Source organism: Pinus tabuliformis, chromosome 6 (genome assembly GCF_031772625.1).
Source record: "Pinus tabuliformis cultivar Carrire ecotype Pingquan chromosome 6, CPIR1, whole genome shotgun sequence".
NCBI classification, from domain to species: Eukaryota; Viridiplantae; Streptophyta; class Pinopsida; order Pinales; family Pinaceae; genus Pinus; species Pinus tabuliformis.
In genome coordinates, this window is record NC_142292.1 from 584,080,160 (window position 1) to 584,100,197 (window position 20,038).

The 20,038-nt window shown below is 35.6% G+C and overlaps 1 non-coding gene across 1 annotated transcript; it reads left to right on the plus strand.

The window, feature by feature from the left end:
* Positions 1 to 18,695: 18,695 nt before the first annotated feature.
* Positions 18,696 to 18,768, plus strand: TRNAK-UUU (transfer RNA lysine (anticodon UUU)). Its single transcript has one exon. It is a non-coding gene; the product is annotated as a tRNA-Lys (tRNA).
* The last annotated feature ends 1,270 nt before the right edge of the window (positions 18,769 to 20,038 follow it).

Below are 20,038 nucleotides of genomic sequence, written 5' to 3' on the forward strand. Positions count from 1 at the left end.
TTTCTCTTCTCTTCCCATGATGATGATGGTGGTGGTGATGATGTGTCCTACTATGAGTGTCTTCGTATTTTTGTTCATGGGTTCTCGACATCTTTTTAGGAGTGCTTAGAAAAGTGTCTTGTTTCATAATGTCTTCGTTGGACAAACAATGTCTCTTTCTATATCTTCTCTCATTTGTTCCATAGGTTCTTTCTTCCTTCCCCAATGGGCTTCACATTCCTTTATGGTTGATTCCCAATTCATGTTGACTCCACCTTTGTAGGTCTAATAAGCTTTGTATAGTATGATTGGATTGACTTCAACATGATTTTCTTGCGCTCTGACAAGCCTCTCACTGTCCAACTACTTATTTCTTCTCTAAGGCTTCTTAGCATTTCCATTTAGTTAGGAGATTTTACTCCTCCTTGTTATTAAAGTGATCTCTCCTCTTCGTGTCCATGTTATGATTGGTTAGAGCTATACTACACCATCTTACTATTCTTTCCTTGGTCTATTGGTTCTATGTTGTACCACCCTTTGTTGTTCATGTGGTATTTAAACTTCATCTATTTAAGACTTAGCATCGTTTGTGTGATGCCATACACAAACATAACTATTAACTTTTAACAAAATTAAGTTGCTTAATAAACACCATCACTTTGGATTGCCGATGGAAATATGTTGTGCATAGATAGTTGTAACATTCCACCTTGATTAACACATTAGTGTCAACAAAATTAAATACATTATTAGTTCCATGCCATAAGCATAAAAAGACACACAAAACCATACAGACAATTCATCCACAATAATATTAAGATTTCTAACGCTTATCACAAAGCTTTAAGACACCATAAGATCTTTAAGGTCTAGTGTCGAACCATAGCTTATTAGTTTTGTGATGATTCCCTTCTAGTCCAAGTGTTGAATTTGGAAGTTATGACACCACTCTGTAATGTACCTTGTTCTAACATGTCCCAAAACAAAGGCCAAAAGGAGGTAGTTACAATGCTGGCCTAATCTCCATGGTATTATTATGGAAATGGGATCTAAAATTTCACTCTATTCCAACTACTTCAAAACTTAAAACAGGTAGCATCATTTTTTTTCATCTCATCAAGACCTTTCCAATGATATAAATTTTTACCTCGATCCAATTAATAGATAAAAAATGAGGCATTCAAATATAGGGAAATTGCAAACCTTTCCACATCAGACATTTATTCCCACATGGAAATCACATAATAACTTGTGTGGTGCCTGATGCACCTGCTCTACCATCGTGGACAAATCTACGTGGATAGACACAATCCTCTAGGAAGGTAGAGGTCGTCCTCATTCACAATCCATGAAACTCAATTCTATTTAGGACCCGGATCCTGACCTAGTCATTTGTCCCAACCACCAACCTGGAAATCCCACCCGACCTTACCTCCAAGGCCAACTAGGCATCATGACCTTGACTGGCCCGACCTTCAACTAGCATGCCCGCCTAACTATTGGGCCTAAACATCTTGGGTCAGACACAACTTCACCCGATATTCAGCCTTTTCAATTGGCCCTCCTGACCCCCAACATGGTGGGTCCTACAGGTCAATTCAAGCTTGTTTCAACTAACTCATTCAAAGATACAAAGGAGTTTTAATGATTAAGCTTGGAAAAATAACATGCACAGGAGGATACACTCAATGAACAAGCATTCAAGTGCATTTATTCATAATCACAAGGGATGTGAGAAAATACCTCACACAACATAAAAGTGCATTTCTTATCCTCAATTAGCTTACATACACAGAGCAATGAATGACAAATAATCAACAGATCATACTCATCAATTTGATGAAAGAAACACAACAATTTATGTTCACACCACACTTATAGGAATTCAACCATTCTTCGTACATGCATATATAGGAAACATAATATCCATCAACGCATAGGAATTCAACCATTCTTCATACATGCATATATATAAAACATAATATCCATCAACACATAGGAATTCACATTCCTTAATATTAGTAGGACCATTGATCCAATGCCATACACAGGTACATGTCATTCCAACATTAGGAGCATAATTAAATGCTTATCTCATGTGGAAAATGGGTTGGAAGCTAAGAGTAGGACTTCAACTCTCCACCCAACCATAGACAAGCTACAACCACTATTACTTGTAGTTTTCACCCTCGAGCCAGATTCCAAAGCTTGAGGTAGAGTGATTTTTGAGGAAAAAATTCAAAAAGTAAATAGCTTAAACATAATACCACAAGGTCACTCTGCCTTCATCCACCAACTAACAAGATTTCACTCAATTCTCTCAGACTTTTCATACATGATGAAAATCCATGCTAGGATAACATAGTACAAAGAGTTCAACTCACTTTCAGGAGAAGAGAGTCCACCATAAAGGAAGGTTTGTCAATTGATAAACCATTGTAGGAGCATAAAAGCCATTTTACCATATAATTCACCAGTGAGAGCATGCACTAGTGTTTTCACCACGTGGTGGTTCTTCAACTCCCCAAGTAACTGGGTGCTTCTCTCCTAGCCAATGGTTCATCAATCCACAAGCTTCTAGTGGCTCTTCATCCTTCTAGAGACCCACTTCTCTCTATAACGCTTTCACCCATCAAGCTTCTGTGAGGATTCTTCAGTTGGTTTTTAACCTCTCCAAAATTTAACAACGATGAATCATGGTCGTTGCCTTCTCTGCGTTCTCACCTCCAGCCTTGGAGGAATTTCTTCATTTTCTTACATTCTCTGTGTGATTTCTTCTGTCAGGCCAGGGTAACTCCTCATTTGAACGAGAGAAAACACTGAATGATTTATTCATTAGCTAGCACTTTATTTATACAAATACAAAACGGATCAGTTCATCTTCTAGATGACTGTCCGACTTCACCTCATCCATTTCGGATTAGGTGTCAACATTCCCCCCCTTAATCTGAAGGGATGTTGGTGAGTCCAAGCATCATTCTGAATCTTTCAAGTTTTTCTCTTCCAAGCGCTTTGGTGAAGATGTCTGCAATTTGCTCGTTTGTGGAACAATGACGGAGATGGATTGTTTTGGCCTCAACATGATGTCGGATCAGATGATATTTAGTATTGATGTGCTTAGTACGATCATGGAACTTTGGGTTCTTGGCCAACTTTATTGCAGATGTGTTATCAATCATGAGTGGAGTTGATTGTATTTGTTTTACCTGCAAATCTTCAAGAATTTTCCTGAGCCACACAATTTCTTTCGTTGCTTCAGCTGCTGCCACGTATTCTACTTCTGTTGTGGAATCTGCTGGTACTGATTGTTTGCGTGATCTCCAGGAGACAGCTCCTGATCCAAGACTCATAGCATATCCTGAAGTAGATACCCCAGTTTCTTTGTCTCCATCGAAGTCTGAATCAGAGTATCCAATCAAGTTGAAGTCGTCCACCTGTGTATACTTGATTCCAAGGTCTTGAGTTCCCTTCAAGTACCTTAGGACTCTTTTTGCAGCAGACCAATGTCCCTCACAAGGCCTTTGCATAAACCTGGAGAGGATTCCAACAACAAATGAAATGTCTGGTCTGGTAGTAGTGAGGTAGATGAGACTTCCTACAAGCTGTCTATACTTAGTTGCATCCTCAAATTCCTTTCCTTCAGTAGATGTGAGCTTCAAGTTTTGTTCCATTGGAGTAGAAAGGGGATTGCACTCTGTCATGCCAAATCTGTATAACAAATCTCCAATGTATTTCTTTTGAGAAAGAAATATGGACTTTGGGTGTTGGGTTACTTCAATGCCAAGATAGTAATGAACATAGCCCAAATCAGTCATTTCAAAAAAATTTCCTAATTCTTTTTTTATGGATGCAATATAGCTTTCATTGTTCCCTGTCATTAAAAGATCATCTACATATACCACAAGATATACAACTGTTTTGCCAACTTTCTTGACAAATAAAGTTGCATCATCAAGATCAAAATGATTGAAGTTGAGTTTCAGAAGATGCTCAGTTAGTTTTTCATACCAGGCTCGTGGTGCTTGTTTGAGGCCATACAAGGACTTCACAAGTTTGCATACTTTGTGTTCATGTCCTTTCACAGCAAATCCTTCAGGCTGGGACATAAAAACATTCTCTTTTAGATCTCCATTCAAGAATGCAGTTTTTACATCCATTTGATGGACTTTCCAACCGTTCTGAGCAGCTAGTGCAAAGAGTGTCCGGATGGTGGCCCATTTTGCTGTGGGAGCAAAAGTTTCCTCATAATCGACCCCTTCCTTCTGTGCAAAACCTTTTGCCACAAGCCTAGCTTTGTGCTTGTCAAGTGAGCCATCAGCTTTGTACTTGTTCTTGTAGACCCACTTGCAGCCAATTGGTTTGGTTCCAAATGGAGGATCAACCAGCTTCCAAGTGCCATTCTTTATGAGGGCATCATACTCCTTCTGCATCGCTTCTTTCCATTCATCATGAGAAGCAGCTTCTTTGAAGGAAGTTGGTTCAAAATCTGTAGACAAGTTCAATTCACAATCATAAGTAACATCCATATCAACAGGTGAATTAGAGTTATCTACATCACCTCCATCTTGACGGTTTGAATTTTTGGTTCCTGTTTTTCCAATTTCATCAGGATGAACACTTTCAAGTGTCTTTGTCAGCCACTTTGGGGGACCTTTCTGAGATGGTCCAGGCTGTTCTGTTGATTGAGTTGGGTCTGAATCAAGATTGAGTCTCCCAATTCTATCAATTACATCACTTAAAGCATCATCCGTTGTTGGAGTGTCATGCAGGGGAGGTTGTTCTTCAGAAGAAGATTCCACATGTTGATCTAGTATAGGAATCCCCCCTTCAATATGTGGAATCTGATTATCAAACTCTTGAAATGATTTCGGTTTTGTGAATCTATCCAAGCGATCAAGTTGCCGCTCAACAACGCTGTCAGATTTGGATGATTCAAGAAAAATGACATCTCTAGATAAAACAAACTTTTTATTTACTTCATCATAAAGGCGGTATGCTTTAGATGTGTTTGAATACCCCAGGAAGATACACTTACGACTTCTAGCACCAAGTTTGTTTCTATGTACCTTTGGTATTAAAGCATAACAGGTGGAACCAAATATCCCGAGATGTTTTATCGAAGGAACATGTCCATACCACAATTCATAAGGAGTATTGTTTCTTATAGCACTAGAAGGACATCTATTCTTTATATATGCAGCACATAGAACAGCATCAGCCCAAAACATTGTCTTTACATTTTTGAAGAAAAGCATGGATCGTACCATATTCAAAATTGTTCTGTTCATTCTTTCAGCTACACCATTCTGTTGAGGATTATAAGGCACAGTTGTTTGATGTTTAATCCCATGTTGGCGAAGATAGTGTTCAAATTCATTTGATGTATATTCTTTTCCATTATCAGTGCGAATAGACCCAATATGAGATTGTGCATCATTTTCAATCCATTTATGAAAATTCTTGAATGTTTGAAAAGCATCAGATTTGTTCTTCAATAAGTAAACCCAACACATTCTGGTGTAATCATCAATAAATGTCATGATATATTTATTTCCATTTGCAGAAGAAACAGGCATTGGACCACATAAATCTGAATGAATAAGTTCAAGCTTCCTATGTGCTCTTGAATGTGAATCATGAAAAGACTGTTTGCTGTGCTTTCCTAGAATGCAAGCATCACATTGTTTATGTTTTCTAGGAATTGTAGGCAAACCAGCAACACCATTTTTCTTCAACAAGCGGAGACTATCATAGTTTAAATGTCCAAATCTTGCATGCCATAATAAACTTGATGGAAGTGCACCTTCTTCATGATGAGAAATATATGAGAAATGCTGTGCATGAGTAGAGGTTCCTTGCAGTTTAAGGAGTCTTTCTTCTTCTATACCCCTCATGACAAGTGAGTGGTCAGATGCCTTTCTTACCTCAAGCTTGCCATCAAACATGTGAATGGAGTGACCTTGCTGGCGGATGTGGACCAGGGACAACAAGTTTCTCTTCAGCTGTGGGAGATATAGAACATGATCCAGAAGAAAGTCTGGAAGACCAGGCAGTTTAAGCCTGATTGTGCCAAGCCCTGATGGCTTGATTTTTGACTGATCTGCAAAGTATACTGCTCCATCAACATTGTTAGTGAAATCTTCAAAGAAATCTCTCCTATGAGTCATATGACAGGTTGCTCCTGAATCAAGCAACCAGTCATTTTTCGAAGAAGCAAGTGAAGCATTAAACAAATCTTCATTTACTCCAATATTACATTGTGCCTCAATATAGTGTGCAGATTCAGGTGCTTTACCTTTGTCTGAGTCATCAGTTTTACCTTTCTGCTGATTTCTTCTCTGCTCAACTTTGTCCCATGGTAGCTTGCATGTAGAAGCATCATGTGATCCATTTCGTTTGCAGCGAATGCAATGCAGATCTGCCTTTTCTGCTTGAGAATGTCTGCCCCCCCTGCCTCTGAAGTATCTTCCTCTTCCTCTTCGTCCACCTCTTCCTCTTGCAGAATCTTGAGCAGGATGCTTTTCTTTGTGAGCAAGGCAAACAGTCTCTTCAGAAGATTCAGGGACTGTTTTCTTTCCAAAGGCTTTCTCTCTTTCAGCAAACTTTTTCACAAGAGAGTCAAAGGTTATATCTTTAAGGTTTCCATTTGCTTGTAAAGACTCAAGATAATTGGAGTAGGTAGGATAGAGTGCTTTGAGAAAGGCAATAAGAGAGATATCCAGCTCAACCTTAGTGGATTTTATATCATGCATTATAGACTTTATTTCAGATGCAAGAGCAAGAGGATCATTATTTTTCAGTTCAAGAGTGAAGAGTTTAATCATGAGCTGAACAACTTCAAGTGCAGAATGTGTATCATAGAGTTCTTTCAGCTTTTGTAAAGCTTCAAAGGCAGTGGAATAGCAGGAAATATGACGACTTACTTCCTCATTGACAGATGCTGCGATCAATGCAAAGGCTTTGCTGTTCTTGTTTTCCCAAATGGCGAGTTCTTTGTCTGATGTGGGCTGCACAGGGTCTCTGTCTTCTTCTCCGACACACACACCTTTCCACAGCTCATTGTAGATAAGGGTGTGTTTTACCATCCGGGACCATTTAGAATAGTTCTCCTTGCCAGTGAGAACTATTCCGACCATAGAAATGATTGAATGCATTCTGTAAAAAAAAATATCTCTGCCAAAAACACTTCTGTTGAGAGGAAAAAAAAATCCTTATATGATTGCCTTCTGTAATTTTATTTTTCTTCTAACATTCCAACAGTATATATATATATCACTCCTCACATATCATTGTTCAACAAAAGAAGGGGGCTCAATACACTGTTCACTGCTCAAATATATCAATCAAAGGGCGCTCAAATAGTGTTCACAGCTTACATATATCAATATCTCAACAAAAAAATAGCGCTCACAAATATATGACTGATTACATATATCACTGCTGAACAAAAAGGGCGCTCACTGCTTTTCCATATATCAATATATATTACTGTTTAACAAAAAAATGCAGTTACCAATAGCATTAAATGCTGGTCTCAATAGCACACCATTAACGCAGGTCTCAATATATATCACTGCTTTGATACCATAACATTAAACGCAGGTCTCAATACGTTCTCAATAGCATTAAACGCAGGTCTCAATATATATCACTGAAACGCAGTCATGAAGAAGGCACCATTAACGCAGTGGTCATAAGGACGCACGCAGCCATTTTCAATGAACAACCAGCCCAGATTTGAATGCACAGAACGCTTTCAAATGAACAACCAGCCTATCGAATTTCACATATGAGCATAAAGAAATGCATCACACCAAGTTTTTTTTTGATAACTGTATTTCCATATACAGTGCATCAATTTCTTAAATTCTTTGCATATATATTTGTAAGCATATATAGAGAGAGGGATACCCGGTTATACGTATTGTTTCAAGCATCATAAATTCCAGAAACATACGCACTATATATATCACTGCTGCGCAATACCACTGTTCTTAATAAAAAACGCAGTCACAATTTACAGTCATAACAAACGCAGACTCAGTCCACAGCTCTTTAAAAACGCAGTCATATTTTAGGTGAGATGGGGGTAGAGTAATAAACCCAACGCAGCAACTGTTCTACCATGTCTTCAACGCATTCACCGTCAGTCTTGATTAAACTAAGAAGGCAGCCAAAATCTTGAACGCATACCACAGTCACCATTAAAAGAAAACGATACCTCAGTTCTCAGTTCAACAGCATCAACGCATAGGTAACGGACCTCAACGCCAGGGAATGAACGCATAGGTATGAACGCATCAACTCAGGGCGCCAGTACTCAAGGTCTGAGGGCGCAGTCTCTGGCAGTCAGTGAGCAGTGTCATGCCAGAGGAGTCAGTGAGCAGTGTCAGGCCAGAGGCGTTCAGGACAAAACAGACCAGGAGTTACAACTAATTTGGGACCTGTGCTCTGATACCATGTCAGGCCAGGGTAACTCCTCATTTGAACGAGAGAAAACACTGAATGATTTATTCATTAGCTAGCACTTTATTTATACAAATACAAAACGGATCAGTTCATCTTCTAGATGACTGTCCGGCTTCACCTCATCCGTTTCGGATTAGGTGTCAACATCTTCCACTGCTTATGCGCGCCCTCATACAGATCATTCTCTATGCATATTCCTACGAACTTGCATGAGAGAGAGAGAGAGTTGTGAATGAAGGTCCTCCCCCTTCCAAACAGACTAAATGTCCATCTTTTTTCCAGCTCCATGCCTATCAACCCCATTAGAACAACGTAACCCATACTGCTTTTAAGTTTTTTTCCTCTTCTTGCTTGCTATTGAGGTTAAATGACACCTTGGGCTGCCCCTTCCTCTATCATTTAATTTATGGCACAATTAGCCTATTTAAAACCATTCAACCAATCCATGACTGATATTTAAAACAACAATTCCCTAAAGTAATATCCTTCCTCAATAAATGGAATTTGTCTCCCTTTCTTGACCATTTAAATAATTAAAATTATTTGCAATGAGAGAAATATTAACCAGGGGATGTCACACGAGGGTTAATGACAATTTCAACGGAGGAAGGCTATAGTAATGTACTGGTGTGTAGATTGTTAAAGGAGATTTTTAGTTTGCAATGCAAAGCATGGATTATGGGGAGAGCCAAAGACAAGTTTTTTTAAAGAGTGGAACAAGTGGAGTGGAGCATAGGATTGATGTTCTTTGAAGTAGGATGAAAGTTGATGTTACAAACAACAAATTTGCAGCTAGAAAGAAGGACTAAGAGATTGCAGTGGTTGATGTTCGATAAGATTGGATGACATGTAATTGGTATTTTATATTCAACTAATTGAAGAAAAGTTGTCGAAGCAGGTAACAACATAAATAAAATATATTGTGGCAAAGGGTTGTAGCAAGAGATTTGTGAGAAAAGAGAAAGAGGGCAAGTGAATCTCTCGAATGAAGGATTGTGGCTGAATAATTTTGTAGCAAGAAATGTTGTAAGCAAACTTTATTTGAAGATTGAAAGTAAGAGAACAATGGAAGTTCTCATAAGAGGTGAGCTAAGTGTGTGCAACAACCAGAGGAGCAATAAGTGTTCAAGAGGGTTCTAGAGGAGAGAACCATAGGGATACCAAAAGATTGACCAAAGGATAAAATATTGGCGAGGTATGGGTTAACAGGTCAATGGAGAAGGCCTGTTACAAAGGTCTGACTGCAACTCACCGTAGACAAAGGGGAGCTCATAAAGAGAGAAAGAAAATGACTATTAATATTGACAACAAAATATCAAAGGTTAGCCACAAAAGGATGAGTAATGAAGAGTTTGATAGAGAACTCAGAGAGATAAGAGTACAATTGAATGTACCAATGAAGTTGTTATAGGAAGGTGAGGGAATCCAAAAATATGGTTGGATACTAAGGAAGGGAAAGGTAAAATGGCATATGTTTCAGGAGAAGGTAAAACATAGGTTGCATGCTAAGTGGAGGAACTTATGACAACTGAGTATGATGTGAGAATTCACATTTTTTAACCAAAACAAGGACCAATCCTTTGAGAAGAGGATGATGATGGTGATGGAGTGATGATGTGATTAGATTAGCACGAGGGAAGGATGCTAGAGGCATCTCCAAAGACAAATCTCATATTTTTGGAATTAATCATTTGTATGAGTGTGTATTTGCAGGTATCAAATATAATAAAGATGAACAAGTGCTAGGAATTATAAAAGAAGTAGAAACTCAAAAAGAGCGGAGTTATGCTTATGCAGAACACCATGATGTAGATGATTTTGAAGATGGAAAGTCTCAAAGAATTGTCACAGAAGAGGAAGATTTAAAAATGTTTCATGAGGACTGTATGGAAGAAGGCCATGAAGGAGTTCAAGTTGAAACTCTTCAAGTTTATAAAATGAAGAGTAAAATCAAAGGTATAACTGATTGGTTACATTTTCTCTTGCTAAATGTTTATCTGATTGTTTTTGAAGGAATTTTATCAAGGATTGGAAGCAAATGGAAATTGGAAAGATAGAGGAAAACACATTTTTTTGCATAATTGTAAATTATATCAAAGGGAATATAGTGAAGAGGAAGTTGATAAGGAGAACTCAACTCAAGAAATTCCAGTTAGACCCAAGGAGGCTATGAAGAATCAAGGATGAGAAGACAGCAAAAACCCTGTCATCTAAGGAGGAGGAGACATAATTGTCTCATACAACCAAGAAAAAAATTCTCATAGAACACTGCTGAGATAAAGGAGGGCTTGGTTCCTCAAAATTTGGATTTTGTTAAGTAGATTAGGAAGCAGGATTGATTAATTGAGATTGCCATGTAATCAATTATTTTTACTGTTATTTAGTTTGAAGAAAAGCTCAGAGCCCAATCTTGAGCCCAATTTGGCTCATTTGATCTTTATTTTTATAGATCTGAATGAAGCCACACTTGTATTTATCAAAAATACGAGCTAATGCAAATGCTGGATTTTCGTGTGCACACTGTGCAGAGTAATCTATGGTGGATTTACGCATTTGTAATCCCTTTAGAACTGTTCCTTCATTTTCTATTAATTATTGAGATTCTTAGGATGTGTAAATTGGATCGCAGCGCAACCTGCGTATGGACAGAACCCTCATGAATCCCCTGTATTTTAGTGTTTTTTTGGTGAATTCCTCACAAATCCTTACTGAATTGTTTCTTAAATTCGTGTGATTGAGTTGATTAGAGTGTTGCAACAAAGGTCTTCCCTATTTCTATTATTAAAATGGGAGGTGTAATTATGTCTAGTTAAATGTGGAGTTACAAGTATCTTTTTTAAAATAAAAATAAAATGTTCTTTAATAAAATATTAATAATGTATGCTATAATTAAAATAAAAAACAAATATACATATTTTTGGTATAAGTGCAATGTGTAATTATGTTTTATTCAATGTGGAGTTACACGTGTTTTTAAAAAAATAAAAATAAAATATTCTTTAAATAAAATATTAATAATGTCTACTATAATCAAAATAAAAACACATATTTTTGGTATAAGTGCAATGTGTAATTATGTTTTATTCAATGTGGAGTTACACGTGTTTTTTTTAAAATAAAAATAAAATATTAATAATTTCTACTATAATCAAAATAAAAACACAAATATACATATTTGATTAGTTTTACTTAAATGTATTATAAAAAGTAGTCCCACTCTAACTGCACTTGCATTATTCGTTGTTGATATTACAACCCAGATATAGTAAAATATTTTACTCTCACTTATAAATAAAATATTTCCATGTCCATAAGCAATAAGACAATTTTATATCAACTTTTAAAAATCTTGTAAAGTAATTAAAGGAAAAGACAAGAAAATTAATATTATTTATATTTTCATGTTTCAATTGGATACATAAATAAACTATTTTAACATCCATGTTAACTAATTTATTTTAATAGGCCTATGGGGTTTTGGATTAACGGTGAATGGGTGCGTACTCTTTGCGATAGGTCACTGGTTCAAATCCCCCTAGGTGTTTACCTACCAAAAAAAACTAATTTATTTTAATATCAACTTTAAGAAAAACATAAACATATATATATGCATAGATATGAACATATGCATTGCAATAAAATATTTCAATGTGCAAAAAGAATCCCCGTAATATCAACTTTAAGAAAAACATAAACATATATATATATATATATATAGAGAGAGAGAGAGAGAGAGAGAGAGAGAGAGAGATGAACATATGCATTGCAATAAAATATTTCAATGTGCAAAAAGAATAAGTAATTGAAAATCCCCCCTAGGTGCTTACCTACCAAAAAAAACTAATTTATTTTAATATCAACTTTAAGAAAAACATATATATATATATATATATATGAACATATGCATTGCAATAAAATATTTCAATGTGCAAAAAGAATCCCTGTAGGTGCTTACCTACCAAAAAAAACTAATTTATTTTAATATCAACTTTAAGAAAAACATAAACATATATATGTATAGATATGAACATATGCATTGCAATAAAATATTTCAATGTGCAAAAAGAATAAGTAATTGAAAATAAAAAGATCCAGTTCCTTCGAGAGGAAGATATGTAATAAGAGGGAGATATACAAAATTAATATAGACATTTAACAATATACTAATAGTAATTAAAAATTTTAATATGCATCATAAATAAAATATTTCAATATGTAAAATCAAGTAATATTAAAATGTATTTAAAAATATATTTAATTAAAAAAAATATGAACAATATAATCTATAAAATAAATATCTTAATATTCATGTCAACTAAGTTAATTTAGTGTAACGAGCTCAATTGGTCAAGACTTTTGTTGCTAAAGCACTTTGTCATTGGGAGGTCATAGGTTCAATTCTCCGTGATGCCCTTGGGATTTGGCTATAAATTATATAAATATCATTAGGAGGTTATAGGTTCAAATCTCCTTGATGCCCTTGGGATTTGGGTTATAGCATTTCAAGGATCATTATGTTACATTTTATGATTTTTATTAAGGATTAATTTTGAATGGAGCAAATATTTGTTGGAGTTAACTATTCTATTCCATATATTTAAGAGATTTTAAGTAGTTGAATCCATTTATGTATTAAAAATACAATTTAATATATGTCTATGTATATATATAGATTAAGATTCATCTTAAATATCATTTATGAAATTTTTATAAAAATACAATTATTAGAAGTACAATTATGTTTTGTATTATTGCACTTCATGAAATTGATCATAATCTTTTTCGACTCTTATTAGATTTATAGCTAAAATAAATCTATAAAAATATTAATAATAAAAAGTACTACCCTCACAATAAATTTCCACATAAAAAAATATAATTAACTCATATTAATAAAAACATAATTAACTCATATTAATAAAAAACATGCATCAAAATAAATAAATAATAATTTTTAGTTTCCAATTATACATATATAATAATTGTATATTAAATTATTATTCATAAATGATATACCAAGGAGAAGGATAAAGCTCATTCATAATACAAGAATAGTGCGCATGTTATACTAGTTGATGTACAATCAACATTCTCAAATATCATATAATTATCGGCACCATATGGTTGTAACTTGAAAGAATTGCATCAGAGGTAATAATTATCTAATTACAAAATATTAATGGTCATGGTTTAATTTTTATTTTTTAAGTTTTGATATTTTTTGGGTTAAATTTTTGTTTTAAATTAAAAAAAAAGAAGAAGTTAAAATTGTAACTTTGAGTTATATATTCTATATAATTTAAGTGTTAAATAAAGCTACATTAAATTACATACAAAATATTAAATACTAGCATATCAGTGGAAACAATTTCCATGCCACAGTGTGAGGATTCTTTTGTAATTTTTTACATATATTTTGTTGAGCGTAAAGTGGAGATGATATAAAAGGAAAAAGGAAGATATGTATAGAGGAAGAAAAATAAATTTTAGTGTTTATAAAGTTAAAGATATTTTATTCGATAAACTGTTTTGCAATTTGATTTTTGTATTCAATTATTTTTTTAATGTAATTTGAGAATGAGCACTCTCAATTTTTCAATAGTTTTTTTTGAATAAATTATTCTAAAAATTAGTTGTCAGGAGATTTAAATAATTGTTTTTACTACTTTTGAAGGTTTCATAATCTAAAATGGAATTCTTTTATGTTTCCATTTTTCGGAAGTGCAAAAAATAAACATTTTTTTTCCCAAATTTTTTTTGGTATTTTCTAATGTTTAGTTTCACAAAGGAGTTGATGATAGTTAGTTTTTAACTGAGCAGTAAGAATTTTGGCTCTCCATGAGATATTGACCCCTATATACGCTTTTTGATGATGATTACGAGTGGGATTAAACCTTTCAATATAATACTTTCTCTTTCTCCCTAGATCTTTATCCCAAGTACGCTTGTGGAACTTATCCATAACAAAATCCTTAATCTCTTTACTATTTGTGGGGCACATGTTCAAGTAAATATCCCATTTACTAAACCATTTTCTATTTTGTTGCATCCAAGTCTTCTTTCTTTTGCACAATATGTCATTGAAGACAACCTTAGGCCATTTACCCTCTTCCATTTGCTCATTTTTTTTAAATATCTTATGAGTCACACCATAACAATTGTTTCAATAGGAGAAACCACCATTTCACTCATCAAGGTATCATAAGGAACTGAACTATTGATTTTGAACTTGTTTGTAATCAAACATTTCTCAATTTATTTTCATTATAAGTCAAATGTACTACTAGCCCACATTTCACAACCATAGAGAATAATGAAAATCACTAAAAATACCAAAAGAGTTTGGATGGCCTTCCAATCCCATAGCTCTCGCTCTCTGCACCTGTTTGGAAAAGCATAAAGTGCTTTCCAACCTCCCAAAGTTCTTTTCTTTCTGCAACTTCCTAACTTAGATTTTTGTTGAAGTCAATTCCGAGGTATTTGTAACCTGCAACTTTTTCAAGGATGTTGCCTTCAAAGTAGAACTTATGTTGCCTATATTTTATTTTGTTTGAGAAAAACACCACTTTCAACTTGCTAATATTGACTCACATCCCCAACCTTTTACAAAACCGCTCAATGGAAAGTAAGTGCTCTTGCAAGCCAAGAGCATATTTAGCAATCAAAAGAAGGTCATGTGCATACAAAAGAAGCCTTATAACAAACTCACTCAAATGTACACCATCACTGCCTTGTAAGTTTAAACACTCTTCAAGTTTGTCAATATATAAACCAAAATGGGTAGGGGACAATGGGCACCATTTCTTGACCCTGATATAACTCCTAAAACTTTTAGAGATGTCAACTGAAGTTTTGATTTTGACTTTCACCTCCTCACACAACCTATGAACAACTACTTTAAGATGCATAGGAACCCCAAGTTCCTTCATTTTGTGCCAAAGCTTATCCCTAGGGACCGTGTCAAAATAATTTTTGAATTCATCAAAGCAACAAAAGACTTCCTTCTTTTTATCCTAAACTTTTTCAATGATGTGCCTTAAAGTTATACTGTGATCAACCATGGAATGTTTAGGTCTAAAGCCTGCTTTCCCTTTAGTATGTTTAACTCTTTCTTCCACCCACTTGCTTATTTTATTTTCTAGCACACTTCCAAATAACTTTGCAAACAAATCATTTATCATCAAGGTACTATAATTAGAGGGATTATTGATGTCACAACTCTTGAAAAGAGGTATTGCTAGACTAGTTGTCTAATCTATGGGGAACCCCTACTAAATGATGTTGCTAAAAAATTTCGTAATGTGAGGTGCAAGAATTATCAAATCCCACTTTAGATGCTCCACTTGAAGTTCAGCTAAGTCTTTTGTTTTTCAAACACCCAACTTCTTAATACCCATCTCAACCTTTTGTACAATGAAAAACTTAGTAGTAGTGTTGACCAGGGGGGGGGGTCAACCTTAGGATCTGCACATAAATCTACCTTGCATAATCAAACCATTGAGAAGCTATAATATTATTTTTAGTTTACTTCTTTCTCAGTTGGAGCTCCTTCAAAATAACTTGGAGTTATTTTTCCTAAGGAAGATTATTTTTTCCCTTCTTGATAGCATGGAATCAACTTTTTTCTTTCTTAAAATATATTTGTAAGCTTTGAAGTTTATGTCATTCTTGTTTGACTCTTTCAAAGCATCCTTTCCTTTTTTCCTTTATCATCAAACCAAGCATTAACTGGAAAGCAATTTGTTTCAAACTTCCTATTTTTTGCTCTTTTACATTCTGCAAATGCACTTTGAATTAAATGTGTTAGCTCGTGGCTATGAAGACCATGGAATGTAATTTTCTCCTTCTCAAAAAGCCTCTCTAGCACTATTTTGAAGGTATTACAATTTTTTTGAGTCATTTTTTCCCCTTTGAGGGAGTTTGTTGAATACACCGAGTTTTCGTCTCAAGTTGCTTCTTTTCAATCCAAAAGAAACTTAAGTAAATTGGTTTGTGATCAGATTTTAAATCCTAAAGTTGTTCACCAATCAAAACTTCCTCCATTTTCTCACACAGAACATGCAAGCAAATTACATAATCTACTACGCTTGTGCCATTAAGGTAGTACGAGTGAACTTATCAAACTTCGTCCATCTAGCCAAACCATTGCAAATGACTAAATCAAATGCTCCAAATAGAGTAAGTAGTTGCTCCCCAAAGAGATTGCAGCCTTCGTTGTCTTCTAAAATTCTTTCCCACTAGTTATTACTCTCTTCTATAAGCCAATTATGATTGCAATCTTCTTTACAATGAAGAATGCTAGTTTGTCCACTTGCAGTCCTAGCATTGAAATCACCCAATATAAGGACTTCACCTAGCTGAGGATACGTTGCAATATCTATTTTTAAGACTACAAAGGGGACTTTGTCGTCAAGCCCTATACTAAATTTGTAAGTTTTTGAAACTTGCAGAGAAAAATAACAAGTTGCAATTCTAATGAGATTTCCATTTCTTGATATTTTAAACCAAATGATTTGTTTATTTGAGTTTTTTTTCTAGTTGAATGAAATGACCTTCTTTTTCCTCACTAAGATCATGATACCCCCGTGTCCTTTTCCATTTCCTGTTGCCTTGTTGCACACTGCCATCCTCAAATACCATTAAAATAGAGGTGTTTCACACCCTTCATGCTCATGTGTTTCTATAAGACAAATTATGTCTCTATCTTCAGCAATATGCCCTAACCCATGTCCTCGTCTCCATGGATAACCTCCATAATTCCAACAAACTAAAATCAAGGAAACCTAGGTAGGACTTGATTTATGTTTGTTTTGACATACAAGACTCAAAGTTGAGTCTTCATCCGTGTTTTCCCATATTGACCTCTTTGCATAGTTTCCTATTAAAGAATTTGCTGCCACTTCTTTGATACCAACTAGTTGTTCTGTTTTAAAATGAGGTCCAAAATAGGCGATCACAACTTTTCCTTTGTACAACCATGCTATTTTTCCCTCATCCCTTGTTGCTCTAACCTTTGACATTTTCTCTCTTCTTTCTTCTTGTTCCTTGATAGTTAAATCTTCATCTCGAAAAAAGCGAGAGCCCCTCAAGAGTTGCTTCTTGCTTAGAATAATTTGTTTGTCACACATGCTTGACATGATAATTTTTATGGGCCTAGCTCTCTCACCACTAATCTTACCCACCCTCCACACTTGCTAGATTTATCCTTGCCAAAGCAACTTGTCTTTTAAAAAGTCACTTGCAAGATCGAGAGTACATTCATTTTTTCCATAATATTTCACACCTTTAATAATTACATTTGCTGCGTTGATTTCCCTTTCTTTGATTCCTCTATATTGCATGTTGTTATTGGCATTAGAAAATTTGCTAATAACTTGTGTCCAAGTTTTGGAATCTTTTGTAAAACCTCCTTTCTTTTCTTCTCTTACTTTCACTTCATGGTTGTCTACTTGGGCAATCACTTTCCCTTTATCCTGAGATGATTTCAAATTCAACACATCTTTACTTTCCAATGCAGATTCTTTCATGATTTGCAAGGCAACCTTCATGTGTTGCCATTCAATCTTCCCTATCAAGAGAGCTTCTTGCAACAATGCTACTTGCTCCTTTAAAACCTTATTACTTTAGGCTAAAATCTGATTTGCAGCTTTTATTACATGGATTTTATGATCTCTTCCCTCGTCTTTGACTTTCAAAACCTCTAACCTCCAAATGACATTTCACAATCCTTGCACATAAAGGTTAGATGACAAGGTGAGAGGTGTGGATGTGGGGTTGTAAAAAGCAAAATCATCAATGCTTTTGCTGCATCTGGGCTTGTTGTTACCACATCCTTGCAAGTGAGACTTGTTTGAATAGTACTTCTTACAAAGAGTCATAATATTTTCTCTTTGAGACTATTTTTCCTTGCCTGTTCTCATTTTAGACCAGCCAGTCTACGTTTTAACATACCCCAAAATTTCCTGGCATTCACACCGACTTTCTTTGTTTTTAATGAAGAAGCAATTTTTACTTGACCATGATTTGTTTGGGATGGATATCTTTGGGCCCGTGGTTATGTTTGATGATGAATATATTTCGATTGTCATACAAAACGAAAAAAAAACAAGCCGACCGAAATCTATACTGAAAAGGCTAATCCAGCCTCAACCCCCGCCTATACAGGTAGAACCCTTAAACGCTCTAGAACATGTGAGTTGTTCAAATTATTTACCAAAGATTGAAATGAAATTATAAAAATGGCGTATGCCGTCTTAGCTCAGCTGGTAGAGCGCGTGGCTTTTAACCACGTGGTCGTGGGTTCGATTCCCACAGACGGCGACTTGTGTGTGACTTTTAAAGTTTGTTATCCACGTTAATTTCAAGACAGTTTAGCACACAGACTTCAAATTTTGAGTGTGGATTGTGGCCTCATCTCGTTCTAACCAGGTTACGGGAAGGGAAATATGTATCCGCCGATATTCATTAAATATACACCCTAGAAGGGTTCACCTCAAGTGCCTAAAAAGAGTAGAAGGAAAAGAAGAGAGGAAATTACCCCAGAAATTGTTGTCCAATTAGAAACTGTTGTCCCTGAAATTGTTGTCCAAGAAGAAACTGTCCAAGACCTTGTTGAAGAAGAAATTGCTGCACATCATTCTGAAGAAGAAAATGACCCTGAGCCTGCTATAGATATTGACCAAACAGCCCAAGAAATCATTACAGAAACCCTGCAAGAAATTGTCCAAGAGGCTGCTCAAAAGAAAAAGGAGAGTAGGAAGAGACAAATGGAAGCTTCCAGAATCTTCTCCAATGACACTTGCTTCACTGAATTCGACCAGTGATGAGTAAGAGGCTCTCAGCCTCCAAGTGGAAGCAAGAACTGACAGAGAGAAGCCACAAGTCAAAACATAAGCTGACTCATCCTCTCTGCTTACATCTATATATGGATCCCTCATCCCAGAGATCTAGAGGCTAGAATTTTGTACTTTGCAGAGAATTGTTGTTGGTTTGAGATTGAGATTAGTGCATTGGGTGATTTATGCTTTGTTGGAGGTGAGGAAGGGATTCCTTTGCTGGGAGGTAGATGTGTAGAGCCTCTAACTCGCACCTAATTACCTATCATTACCTATAGCTTTTCCTCACTTATCCCTCTCTTTTGCCCTATTTTCCTCATAAACCTATCCAGATCATTACATTTGATGTCTTTAAGCATGATTGGTTAACTTTGCTAATGTTTGACTGTTTGTCTAGATTTTTGACATATGCACAGAGATTCTGCAGCTGTCTGGCAATTCCGCAGCCATTCAGCAATTCCGCAGCTATCTAGCAATTCCGCAGCCTTTTCATTGATCTCTATGTTCCACGTGTCATTTTGAAAAACGAATCACATGGGCACATGGGAATGAAGGTGTTAAAGGTTCCTATGCTATTGGTTCGGTCAGCAACGCCACGCACACCTCCGGTCAACATGGATTAAACTTCGGTCAACAAAGCCAGCTCAAACGGTGCTGTGTGAGCTGAAAGGTCACGTCACTCCAGATGGCGATTCCTCCACGCTACGCAGGTTATGGGAGACAGGATCCAACCTTGGATTCAACTCCATGACGAC